The sequence below is a fragment of the Salvelinus sp. IW2-2015 genome, linkage group LG1 (assembly GCF_002910315.2).
Source record: "Salvelinus sp. IW2-2015 linkage group LG1, ASM291031v2, whole genome shotgun sequence".
Classification (NCBI taxonomy): domain Eukaryota; kingdom Metazoa; phylum Chordata; class Actinopteri; order Salmoniformes; family Salmonidae; genus Salvelinus; species Salvelinus sp. IW2-2015.
The window spans coordinates 57,086,465-57,099,415 of NC_036838.1; the positions used below are offsets into that span (position 1 = coordinate 57,086,465).

General features: G+C 40.8%; 1 protein-coding gene across 1 annotated transcript in view; it reads right to left on the reverse strand.

Annotated features, from left to right (window-relative positions):
- Positions 1–8,306, reverse strand: part of LOC111970456 (metabotropic glutamate receptor 4-like) — a 295,475-nt gene extending 287,169 nt beyond the window's left edge. Inside the window, exon 1 of the mRNA XM_023997215.2 lies at positions 7,767–8,306. The gene's annotated coding sequence lies outside the window, so the exon portion shown is untranslated. The remainder of the gene's footprint in view (positions 1–7,766) is intronic.
- Positions 8,307–12,951: the final 4,645 nt, after the last annotated feature.

Sequence of the window (12,951 nt, forward strand, 5' to 3'; positions counted from 1 at the left end):
AGATCCCTCGGGGAAGACAGACAGAGAACACCCATGGTGGGGTACAGGGATCCGAGATTTTAAAACATCACACACTCTCTCGCGATCGCATCCACCCCATTAAGTGTTGTGTGTGTGTGTGGGTGTGTGTGAGAGAGAGAGAGAGAGAGAGAGAGAGAGAGAAGAGGAGAGAGAGAGAGAGAGAGAGAGAGAGAAGAGAGAGAGAGAGAGAGGAGAGGAGAGAGAGAGAGAGAGAGAAGAGAGAGAGAGAGAGAGGAGAGAAGAGAACTAGAGAGAACTAGAGAGAGAGAGTGTGCGTATACACATGCGAGTGTGGGGGGCTGTGTTTGAGACAGATATTCACATAACTTCAATCCTGCCTTGCTTTAATGTGCATGGTCTACTGTTGTACAGACCTTCTCTGAGACACACATGATCAATTTAAGCGCTTTGAATCAATTTCTGCGGACACCTTATGATGACACCCACATATTAGGCAACAGCTTAAAGGATACAACACATGCTGTTCCTGAATAGTACTGTGTATTTCATATGAATCCTCCAGAGGAGGGTGTGGCATCTTAATTGATGAAGACGGGCTAGTGGTAATGGCTGAAAAGGAAAAGATGGAAGGGCATCAAATCCATCAAACACATGGTTTCCATGCGTTTGATGCCATTCCATTCGCTCTAGTTTCAGCCATTATTATGTGCCATCCTCCACTCAGCAGCCTCCACTGTAATCCTCAAATTATTATTTTTTAAACCATTTCTGTGAGCAATGATTTAACAGAGTAATGATATTGAAAAGAAGGACCTGATAAATAATACAGTTTTTCTGAATTGCGTACAATTCAAAACAGTGTTCTCAAACAGAACTCGGTGGACTTTTGGAAAACACTAAATGCATTTACAAAATGTATTTGCCTTCTCAAAACATAAATACATTCATCAAAATTAATGATACCTTCAGAGTTGCTAATACATTCCTCAAAGAAAATTACTGTTTGCAAAAAGATTCAAACCTACATTTCTCTTGAATTTAAGTGACAAAACAGAAAGTTAGTCAGGCTTTTAAAAAATCCGGTGATCAATAGATTTTTTACAGTCACTAAATCATGGATGATCAAATCCCCAAATTAAATAAGGAAAGTGAATACAGTGGAACACATCTGATAACCAATGGAGAGAGAGAGAGAGAGAGAGAGAGAGAGAGAGAGAGAGAGAGAGAGAGACAGAGAGATTTGCACTCTGTCACAATGTGAAGTTATTCTGGGTGACTGACACTGTTGCTAATAGAAAACCTAAACTAACTTTACTCTTAACATGTGATTACTACGTCTATTTTTGGACTTTTAATTAATGATATATAACCACTGATTCTTGAAGAATTCTTGAAGAATATAAATATAAATGCCTCATGGGCTGACTTCAACTGTCATACCACATCAGAACCCAAAATATAAGCTTGTTTAACTCCATTGTTAATAAACAGTGTAGTAGTAAACAAACACTAATTAGCTTTAAAATATGGTTAGAACTATCACCTTCGTATCATGGATGTTCAGTCCTGGCATTTGTAGCTCTGGATATTCATTTGAGAGTGGTTACATTTCTCCGGCCCCATCCCTCAGTTGTTTACTCAAAAAGTGGCAGGGTGGTACCTCTTTGTTATCGTTGAACTGCAGATTGCCCCTTTAACACCGGTTAGCATTTCTTTCATCACTCTTTAGAGAGCAGAAATAAAAAATGTATTAGAAAATATCAGGTTGAGTTGTTATTCTTAGTGCCTATGAAAATGACTCCCATGTGGGTTATTTTATTGCATTATTGCATGCAATTAAAATGCTGCAAGGATCGAATGATGACAAGGTTTCAGATGGCTAACAAGCGACGGCACAAGCCTTTTCAACAGAATGACGTTTATGCATGGCAAACGATCCAATCGGAATCCATATCACAGAAGGTGTGTTACAGTGAATAGCCAGAGAGAGGACAGTGTGACTAAAAGGGGATATTCACAACAGGGCTTATATCAAATCAAATCAAATCATACTTTATTTGTCACATGCGCCGAATACAACAACTGTAGCCCTTACCGTGAAATGCTTACTTACAAGCCCTAAAACCAACAATGCAGTTCAAGAAGAGTTAAGAAAATATTTACCAAATAAACTAAAGTAAAAAATAAAAATATATAAAAAGGTAACACAATAACTTTTTTATAATTTTTTTATTTTATTTTTGTTTATTTGGTAAATATTTTCTTAACTCTTCTTGAACTGCACTGTTGAAAATGCTATGATCAGTGCCTCAGCCACGGCTCTCATTTTAGCTCATGTTCTTTGACATGTAAACATAACGATTGTTGCTGCATTAGAGATTGAGATTGATYTTGATATTTCCCGGATTGCCTTTGAGATTGATATGACACACGTGTTGCTATCAGGGAAGTCTTATTTTTTTCATCTTGCTGCTCTCTACATTCAACCATTGTCAGTGTTAATGTGTTGTAACCTGATGTTATGGTTGTAGTTAATTCAACAGAAACAACTCCTCTCCATTCATCATTTGGACGTTTGTGCGGGGTTGTCTGGAAATGCGCTCTGAATGTTTATTTGACCGTATTAAAGGTGAATGGGACTTGGGGAAGTGTTGAGAGGCAGAGACAGGGTGATGGCGTAACCTTCTGCGATGTGTATAATCCAGCGAGTTAGGGGATGTTAAGTGCACTCATTTCACAGTCCATTTCACACCAGTCAGCCCTAGGAGAATGCTTTGCGTACAATGACTCAGGATATACTCTTAACATTCTTGAGGACCTTTCTATTCTGCATATATTTAGTTTGAGGTAGAGAGAGAGAGAGAGAGAGAGAGAGAGAGAGAAGAGAGAGAGAGAGAGAAGAGAACTAGAGAGGAGAGAACTAGAGAGAACGTAGAGTGTGAGAGAGAGAGAGAGAGAGAGAGAGAGAGAGAAGAGAGAGAGAGAGAGAGAGAGAGAGAGAGAGAGAGAGAAGAGAACTAGAGAGAACTAGGAAGAGAGAGGTGTGCGTATACACATGCGAGTGTGGGTGGCTGTGTTTGAGACAGATATTCACATAACTTCAATCATGGCCTTGCTTTAATGTGCATGGTCTACTGTTTGTACAGACCTCTTCTGAAGACACACATGATCAAATTTAAGCACTTTTGAATCAATTCTGGCAACACCTTATGATGACACCCACATATTAGGCAACAGCTTAAAGATATACAATCCAGGTCCAAAGGCAAGACAATGATCAGACATTCTGCAGATGTATTAAAATATTTGATAATGGCTGTTCTGTTAATCTAGGTATGTTTAAGCACAGTATAAAAAATAAATTCTTACGTCTTACGTCTCCAATTGAAAAACAGTAACCATAAAGCTCCAGAACTGACTTCCTCTTTCCTCTATAAAAGTCAGATCTTGACTGTGTCTATTGAATAGACAGATTGGTTACTTTCTTTATCCACTGTTAGTAGTATGAATTAATGAATCCTCTCAGGATCAGGACATTTGCCTAGTTCATAGTTTACCTACATCACAGTTGTGTAGACAGAGATCAAGACTGCATTGGGCTTGTTGCATTCCACAAACCCAGCTGGTAGCAATATGGAATGGTCAAAGTGTTTTTTTAGGAGTCGATGCCTACAGAAAACTCAACTCCTGACACAGAACCCTTGTGAATTAAGCCATGGTCACGGAACTTACAAGGGAGCATACAGACAATCTTGCCAGTATGAGTCAGTCTAGTGCAGTGTTGCATCTCTCTCTATCTACCTCCCTCTCTCTCTCTCCACTCTTCTTTCTCCCACCAACCCTCCCTCTCTCCTCCACCCCCCCCCCCCCTTCCTACCTCCCCCCTCTCTCTATTTCTCTTTCGCTCTCTCTCCATTTCTACCAACACAGAGCTGCTTGGACGGGGCTTCCAATGAGCAGATGGTATCTGCCGGGAGGAGACTGAAGCTGGAACTCGGGCTCGTGATAGGCTGCACAGCCCAATGGAAGTCCCCTTCCTTCCCAGCCAAACTCTTTACAGACGGAACAACATCGCTCRAGGGGAAGTCATTGGGCTGTTTTTTGGAAATCCATCCTCCAATTTTTCTTTATCTTCTATATAAAATCCAAAGCATAAGCAACAATGAACCACTCTCTAGAGTATCTATTGAAAATGCGCTACCGTTGTTTCTACTTGGTATTTGGATACCATACTAAATGTTGATTACTGTGATTTTATTCACTTTAAATAAATGGATGTCCTAGACGACACATGACCACTCCGAACTAGATTGGAATGTCAAACAGCAAAAACACCATCTACTAAGAACCAGCATAATATGTTATGCATGTAGCCATACATTATTAACTTGGTATAGAATAGAGTAATGCTATCTACTCCATAGCTGCTTACATTCTACCCCATGGCATATTAAAGAAACTTAAGAACAGTGGGCTACCCAGAGGGCTCTTGCTGAGTGTGCACTTGTTAAACCAACAGACAGAGAGAGACACAGAGAGAGAGAGAGACAGACAGAGAGAGAGAGACAGAGAGAGACAGAGAGAGACAGAGAGGTACAGAGAGATAGAGAGAAAAGAGAAAGACAGAGAGAGAAAGAGAGAGGGGGAGGGGGGAGAAGCAGAGCTACGCAGGGTAATGTAAATCTAAGGCTGTTTGAGCCCTGCACCTCTTTTCCCATGCAGCGTGTTGCATTGATACAGTAGCCTACTACACACAACCTGTCTCCCCCTGGGATCTGCTCACATCACATGTGTTCTCTATCTGTCTAGCATCATGTAGCTAGGCTACCAGTGGCTGTGTTCATTAAGAACATGCCAGAAGGAATAACCCAATAACGGAAGACATCAAATCTATCCAGGGGAACCTCAAAGACAGGGCTAAATTCAATCTAAATAAAAAATGTTGTGCTTAGTCAGCCTCTTAAGATAATTAACCCAGTGATATGTAGAGTACTTTTCCCCTTTAGCTGTACGTTCGTCAAAAACAAGAAAAAAATGATCTGCAGAAAAGTGCACATTTGGAAGCAATCATGTCAGCAGGCCGATTTGAAGGCAAGCTGAGACAAAGATAGAACAGAGCTTATCTTATACCCTAAACAGACAAAGAGAGGCCTGGGGTATAGATATCCTGCAAATGGAAACGGCATTATTAATATCATGATGTCATTACTGTAATCTGACTTTCAAGGCAGTGTTCACTTCCCCGGAGGTCATACTCGTGTGCAACCTCTACAGACACCAACGTTCTGATATTTACCACATCTTCCATAAGACATGGCCGTTCATTTTCAAGTGGTTGTCTGTCACCATCTTATTTAGAAAGATCATGTTAAAGGGGCTGTGCTGTCAAAAACGTGAGTTCCCTGTGTTATATATATATATATACAATACCAGTTCAAGGTTTGGACACACCCACTCATTCAAGTGTTATTCTTTATTTTTACAATTTTCTAGATAGTAGAATACTACTGAAGACATCAAAACTACAAAATAACACATATAGAATCATGTAGTAACCAAAAAAGTGTTAAACAAATCAAAATATATGTTGTATTTGAGATTCTTCAAAGTAGCCACCTTTTTGCCTTGATGACAACTTTGCACACTCTTGGRATTCTCTCAACCAGCTTCATGAGGAATGCTTTTCCAGCAGTCTTGAAGGAGTTCCCACATATGCTGAGCACTGGTTGCTTTTCCTTCACTCTGCATTCCAATTCATCCCAAACCAGGCTGTCAAGAGCCTTTTACTGAGGAGGGGCTTCCGTCTGGCCACTTTGCCATAAAGGCCTGATTGGTGTAGTGCTGCAGAGATGGTTGTCCTTCTGGAAGGCTCTCCCATCTCCACAGAGGAACTCTAGAGCTCTGTCAGAGTGACCATCGGGTTCTTGGTCACCTCCCTGATCATGGCCCTTCTCCCCCGATTGCTCAGTTTGGCTGGGCGGCCAGCTCTAGGAAGATTCTTGGTGGTTCTAAACTTCTTCCATTTAAGAATGATGGAGGCCACTCTATTCTTGGGGACCTTAAATGCTGCAAAAATGTTTTGGTTGCATTCCCCAGATCTGTGCCTCGACACAATTCCTTTAACCTCATGGCTTGGTTTTTGCTCTGYCATGCACTGTCAACTGTGGGACCTTATATAGACAGGTGTGTGCCGTTCCAAATCATGTCCAATCAATTGAATTTACCACAGGTGGACTACAAACAAGTTGTAGAAACATCTCAAGGATGATCAATGGAAACAGGTATGCACCTGAGCTCAATTTCGTGTCTCATAGCAAAGGGTCGGAATACTTATGTAAATAAGGTATTTCTGTGTTTTATTTTTTATACATTTGCAAACATTTAAAAAAAAAAAAACTGTTTTTTGGGGGGGTATTGTGTGTAGATTGCTGAGGAAATGTTTTTATTTAATACATTTCAGAATAAGGCTGTAACGTAACAAAATGTGGAAGAAGTCAAGGGGTCTGAAAACTTTCCGAATGCACTGTATATTTCCACACTATGAAGTTGGAATAATACTGTGAAATTGTGAAAATTATGATCATGTATTTTTAGTGTAAGAGCTGTTTGAAAATACCACCTGAAATGTCAGCATGTTTTGCATGGGAGCGGTTTCAGACCACCTAGCTACATCATTTTTTGATATTGAGATAAAAACGGCTGCATTGGACCTTTAAGAATACTTGGTCACAAAAGGCTGACTTCCACTGAACATTGGAATTATCATAGGGTGATGTTGGTAAGAGAATTAATGTGCAAACCCAATGTGTTAACATTTCCAATGAGAAATGTCAAAACTTCTAAAAGCTGTTGCATGGTGCTTCAGTCCTTCAGACTATCCGTGGTGTTWATTTTATGACTCTACCTATATCCACCACAATTCTTCTCAGTTGACAGTTGTGTCCGTTAATAGTTTTCCATTCCATTGGACACCACGTGTGTGTCTCCAGATCGTTTTCTCGGATTGCCAAGAGGTTGCTGCACAGCACAGCTGTAGAACATCTAGAGTGGAAAAGAATTCTAACACACCGTTTGCTTTCCCCGCGGGAGTTTTCTCCGGCGTATCGAAGTTATTGCAAGGATGCATATTTACATTACATTTAAGTCATTTAGCAGATGCTCTTATGGGGGGGCCTTTAGAAGGCACCTCGCATTCTGTGATATTTCTAACCCGTCTGAATAGCAGAGAGTCAGTTGCTCATGCACTTCCATAGTGGCTCAAAATAATTGTCGATATCACTAGTTAGATATGTTCGATCAATTATAACATTGTTTGCCCCACAAAGCATACATGAAGTAACATAACTTCGTTTGTTCGTTTCCTTACAAAAACATATCTCTTTGCTTTGCAGTCCGCATCATTTCCATGTGGACTACGGGTGCGGACACAGACCTGCACACACACGCTGCACCTTCATGTATAAAACAATCAATCAATGCGTGCCTCAATATTCGTGGTGTTGCACTTCTCAGGATACACAAACACCACATAATGAGATCTCGAGGTTTCTCTGCAAGTATGTGCCTATATTTTGCAATTGTGTCATTATAGTAACCTTAAAATCATTAGGCTACACAAACTCCTAGGCTACAACACTTCCGTTTGTCTAAATAATTGCTTTCAGTTAATCTAATACAACCACATATAGATATTGAGCGTACTGAAATGTGAATAGTTGAATGCCTTTGTCTATCTTCTATTTTATATTTGAATTTCAAAGTTGACCCATTTTACGGCTACTTACCCCTTTACCGGGTCTGCTCTGGCAGAATCTTCACGGTGTGAACTGACCCATATCCAATGCACAAACGTGTCAATGTAAGAATCAAGAAAAATGTCGTTCCTGTTGGTAATATTGTGTAGATTATGTCCTCGACCTTACTTCCAAAAAGCTCCATCCGTCGTTTGAAATATCCCAAAGAAATCCATGCGTTTGAGTAGGCTGTCTCGATCCCAAAGCCGCTGGAGCGCTTTCCACTGGAAAGTGGTGGTGAAAGTCTTGACTCGCCTAACTTTCGTTGCCTGCTGCTGATTACAGATAAATCGAATTGACSGGTGACGTAAAGTAGCCTTTATACTACAGTCACATCTTGTGTTTAAACAACATATATTGACATTTCCTGATAATGAAGATGACTGAAAAGCAAACCTCGCATGCCCGCGGAATGGAGACAGCACTGTCCAATCGATGGAGTGCACTCAGCGCRCACTGAATTCATTTGATCATAATGCAACGCAGCAAAATGCACAATTAATTTTGGTAAAGGGATTGGTATCAATGCCTCTGCTGAGAACCGGATAGAAAGCGCAAATATTTCACAATTACCAGAAGGCAGTTACACCACATGCCAAGAAAGAGTGCGCCATGCACTTATTAAATCGTGCTGGTATTCTTTTTGATTTAGGCTATGTCGATTCGACCACCTGCTACATTAAGCRTCATGTAATTTCAGACTTGAAGTTCACTGAGTTTACTTGTTTTGGAGTTATACCCTAATCCTGCAAACATTGAATATGTATAAGAATATGTTATGATTAGTCTGCTCAAAAGCGTGTAGCAGACATAGCGCATCTTCACGCTCAATAAGATTTACAATAAGCACGTGAGACACAATTGGTTCGCCTGCCTTAATACAGATGTTAGATTATKATTTTTGAAAACCGAAATAGATAATTAGGCCTAATCGTTATGTTTTTGACATGCAAATACTATGTACATCCAGTAGTCGATATATTAAAACTACATCTATCTAACCACAACGCTTTTGGTCGTTTTTCTAGGGCGGGAACAAAAGGCGGTATTTCTATGTTTTCAAATGTGACGCCGCTCTGCTGACTCAAACAGGCGAGCTTTCTCTAACAGACGCTGCATTGCCAATGCGATGCTTGCTGTATTGTGTGCTGCATTTTCCTATTGCTGAACATGCTGTTCTTTCAACGTGATGAAATGACCAAGCCAAATTCTGGGTTGCAAAAAGTTATGGTTCATGATGCATTAAGCCTCCTTTAGGATAAACCGTTTTTAGTRTGTCCATAATTAACTGCACAGGTAGGGGAGAGTGGGGTAAATTGAGCCGAAGCGGTAAGCTYCAGAAATGTGTAGGCGGCTCAACTTACCCCATATGGACAAGCTATGTTTTCAAATMAATTCTMATTATTTCCAGYGATACACAACATCCTGAAATATATGTAGATACCATATTTCCCTTGATGGAGTGATGCTGAATGTGAACAAAATGGCTCAACTTAACAGTTAAATAAAGGTTAAATCAAAATAAATAAATAAATAACCCATTGGCCCATACAGTACATATTATTTCCCTGTACTACTTAATTGAATCTTTTTATCTGATTGTTTGTGGAGTTGTTTGGTGTGCTCACCTCAGGGGCAGGTTGATGTGTCACGTTCCTGACCTGTTTTCCTTGTTTTTGTAGGTGTTTAGTTGGTCAGGGCGTGAGTTGGGGTGGGCATTCTATGTTATGTGTTTCTATGTTGGGTTAAATGTGTTGCCTGATATGGTTCTCAATTAGAGGCAGGTGTTTGACGTTTCCTCTGATTGAGAACCATATTAAGGTAGGCTGTTCTCACTGTTTGTTTGTGGGTGATTGTATCTTGTGTCAGTGTTCGTGCCACACGGGACTGTTTTCGGTTTTGTCACGTTTGTTGTTTTTTTGTATTTGTAAGTGTTCCGTTTCGTTTTGATTAAATCAATATGAGCACTAACAACTCTGCGTTTTGGTCCGACCGTTACTCCTTCTCCTCATCCGAGGAGGAGGAATTAGACAGCCGTTACATTGATGTTTATTGTCATGATGGGAACCCGTGTGGCGCAGTGGTCTAAGGCACTGCATCTCAGTGCTAGCGGCGTCATGACAGACCCTGGTTTGATCCAGGGCTGTATCACAACCYGCTGTGATCGGGAGTCCCAAAGGGCAGCGCACAATTGGCCCAGCGTRGTCCGGGTTCGGGGAGGGTTTGCCCGGGATAGGCCGTCATTATAAAATAAGAATTTGTTCTTAACTGACTTGCCTAGTTAAATAAAAATGAATCTTGCCCTGGAGGCAGAACTTGAGTGATTTCCGCTAGATGGGCCAGTTTTATATTGTAAAAATGTATGAAAACTAAAATGTGCTTTTTGGTCTTAATTTACAGTTAGGGTTAAGCATTAGGGTTAGCAGTATGGTTAAGGTTAGCAGTATGGTTAAGGTTAGGTTTAATATCAGATTTTATGACTTTGTGGCTGTGCCACCTAGTGACCACTCTGCAGAGCTCCCTCCAGGACAAGATTCATGACAAGAAATGCCAACCTGCACCTCAGGGCTTGTAAGAAGGCTTATATTATAAAATCTGCCTGGTTTTATAATCCACCACAGAGCTGGCTGAAGGGCAGTGCACACCTGCCAAGAATGACCTCTCTCCTCCAGGGACCATAAAGTTACTTTACTATGAAAAGTAACGCGTTATATTACTTTGCAATATTTTCATGAACTAKATCTCTAAATCTCACTATTTGTTTGACTGTTGGAGYGAGCAASGCAAATCTAATAGCTTAATTGCAGTGCCACATTTTTAAACTCTTTCTTTGTCACACTTTTACACAAAAATCCGGTGACAGGAATGTTCAATCTCGCTATTCCTGAGGTCCCTGCAGACTTTTAGTTCAAATGAGGAGATACCCTCAAGATACCTGAAGCAAGCTGTTTCTCAAATTGAGCCTGCCTGTGAGCACAGCTGCTGTGTGATGTTCCCTTGATGCCCTCTGTTCAGGGAGCTACAGTAAGCTCCTGTTTCAGGGGGCAGGCAGACTTTTGCAGGTCACACCTGTGGAGTGCTGAGCAGATTCCACCTCAARCATCCAAACTCCATCTGAACCGTGAAAGAGTAGGCGGGACGATGCTCTATATCAGGAAGCATCTTTCTGGGCTTAAAAAAGCATCTGAGCCAATCAATGTTGCTGCATAACTCTGTTGGAGCAAATTCAACCCTAACTAAGCATGCAGTACACCTCAGCCAGTGACAGGCAACTCTGGTCCTAGGGGGCCTGAGTACCTGCTGGTTTTCTCTTTCACAAACTAAGCAGACCCTTGTGTACTACATCAGAATGTTGTGCGTTTGAAGGGGACAAGAGTACAAACRGCACAACTCACATTATCTTTAGAAACATTTTACTAATCACCACACATACACTGTCCCTATCTCATCCCCTGAAACTAATTCTCGGTTTATGTCTAATGTCCTTGGATGAGAGTGAGTAAGATTGTTTTGAGAGTGCATTTAAAACTACAAATCTCACCCGTTACTGTTTTGCTTAAAGTCAACGCTTTAAGTGAAAGAGCTTAAGGTAGTTAAAGGTTGCTGGGGGAGCTGGAGCCTTCTTACTCTTGTTTAATGTGTCTGCTTTGAGGAGATCATGTTGAGACAGAGCTTCAGAGCAGTCCTCCCAGTTCCTCTGTGGTGTGCCGACTCGGGAGATTACACGTTTCAATTAGCCGAGGGGCTGAAGAAATTTAAGCCATGCTAATTCCAGTCCCCAGTGAGAAATCCCAGTGAAAAGGCAAACCACTGAGGCATAATCGCRTGCCCCAGACAGCTCTCATTTCATGGATATATTATAGAATTAATTCAAACCTGTCGCTACCAATGTTGGGATTAGTTACTTGGAAAAGTAATATATTTAACATTTAACAAAAGTTACTTTACAGTATTACTTTGTGTGAAAAGTAACGCGTTATATTCGCATTACTTTCATGAACTAAATCTCTAAATCAAACCATTTGTTTGACTGTTGGAGGGAGCAAGGCGAGCCGCACGCACTCTACCATAGATAGACTACMTACAAACACAGGTTTGATCATTCATTTCTCCTTTCGTCTGTGGACCTGCTTTCCTGTGATAGCGCAGCAGTTATAGACTATCATATGGGGAAACCTGTACAGATTTCCTATCTTTTCATTCAAAACCTTTCTCTAGAACRGCCAGTTCTAGTTATAGACTACACGGACCCATAGAGATGTATAAAGGGCACACTTAGCACTAGATGGGAAAGCCCTCTATGGGTTTTACTATCACAGAAGTGTTCAATGGAAAAGAGTTTCACTCTCTAAACATTTCTATGGACAGCAGCTGACATGACATTTCTCCAAACAGCCTTTCTCCTCTRGCTWGAGAACTAAYTGAGGAAACAAGTCGAGATCGGATCATGAAACACGCGCCCGGTAGAGATATGATTCTGAAAGTATCGCACAACTCGTGCATAAGTAACTGTAATAATATTACCCAATTTGAAAAAGTAATTGATTACTTTACTCGTTACTCATAAAAGTAATGATTACGTAACACGTTACTTTTGTCACACATTGGTCACTACTTAGTACAGAACTGAACTCTGTTCAGAGCAGTTCAGTATGTTTAATGACAATGTGAATGGCTGAAACCTTGTGGTTTCTCCTTGTGGTGTGACTATAACGCAACTGATTTTAAGCAGCTTGCTTTTCACACACTCACACTCTTTCTCATGTACACACACTGCCCTCAGGATGTTGAACCCAATCAGAAAAATTACACCTTGCAGCGCATTGGACAGAATATACGAGGTCAGGAAACTTGGCTTAAAATGCAGAATTTTTATGGAGGCTGCGCTGGCACGAAAAGTTCAGTTCTCCTATTATTTACAGCTTTTTCTTGTATTAATCACTTGGAGGAGTAACTTTGGAGGCTGTATGAACTGAGGAGACAGAATCTCCCTGTCAAGGTTATGAAGGTGAGGTGATTTCCTTTAACACTTCAATACTCCACAAGAGTTAGTTATCTTCGGACTGAAGAGATGTCTAGTTGCTGTTTGTYCCTCCGAACCTGGCGAAGTCCCACGGCGGCCCAGCATCATTTCATACAGTTGTTGCAGTTGGAACACAGTTTGTGTTTTTATATC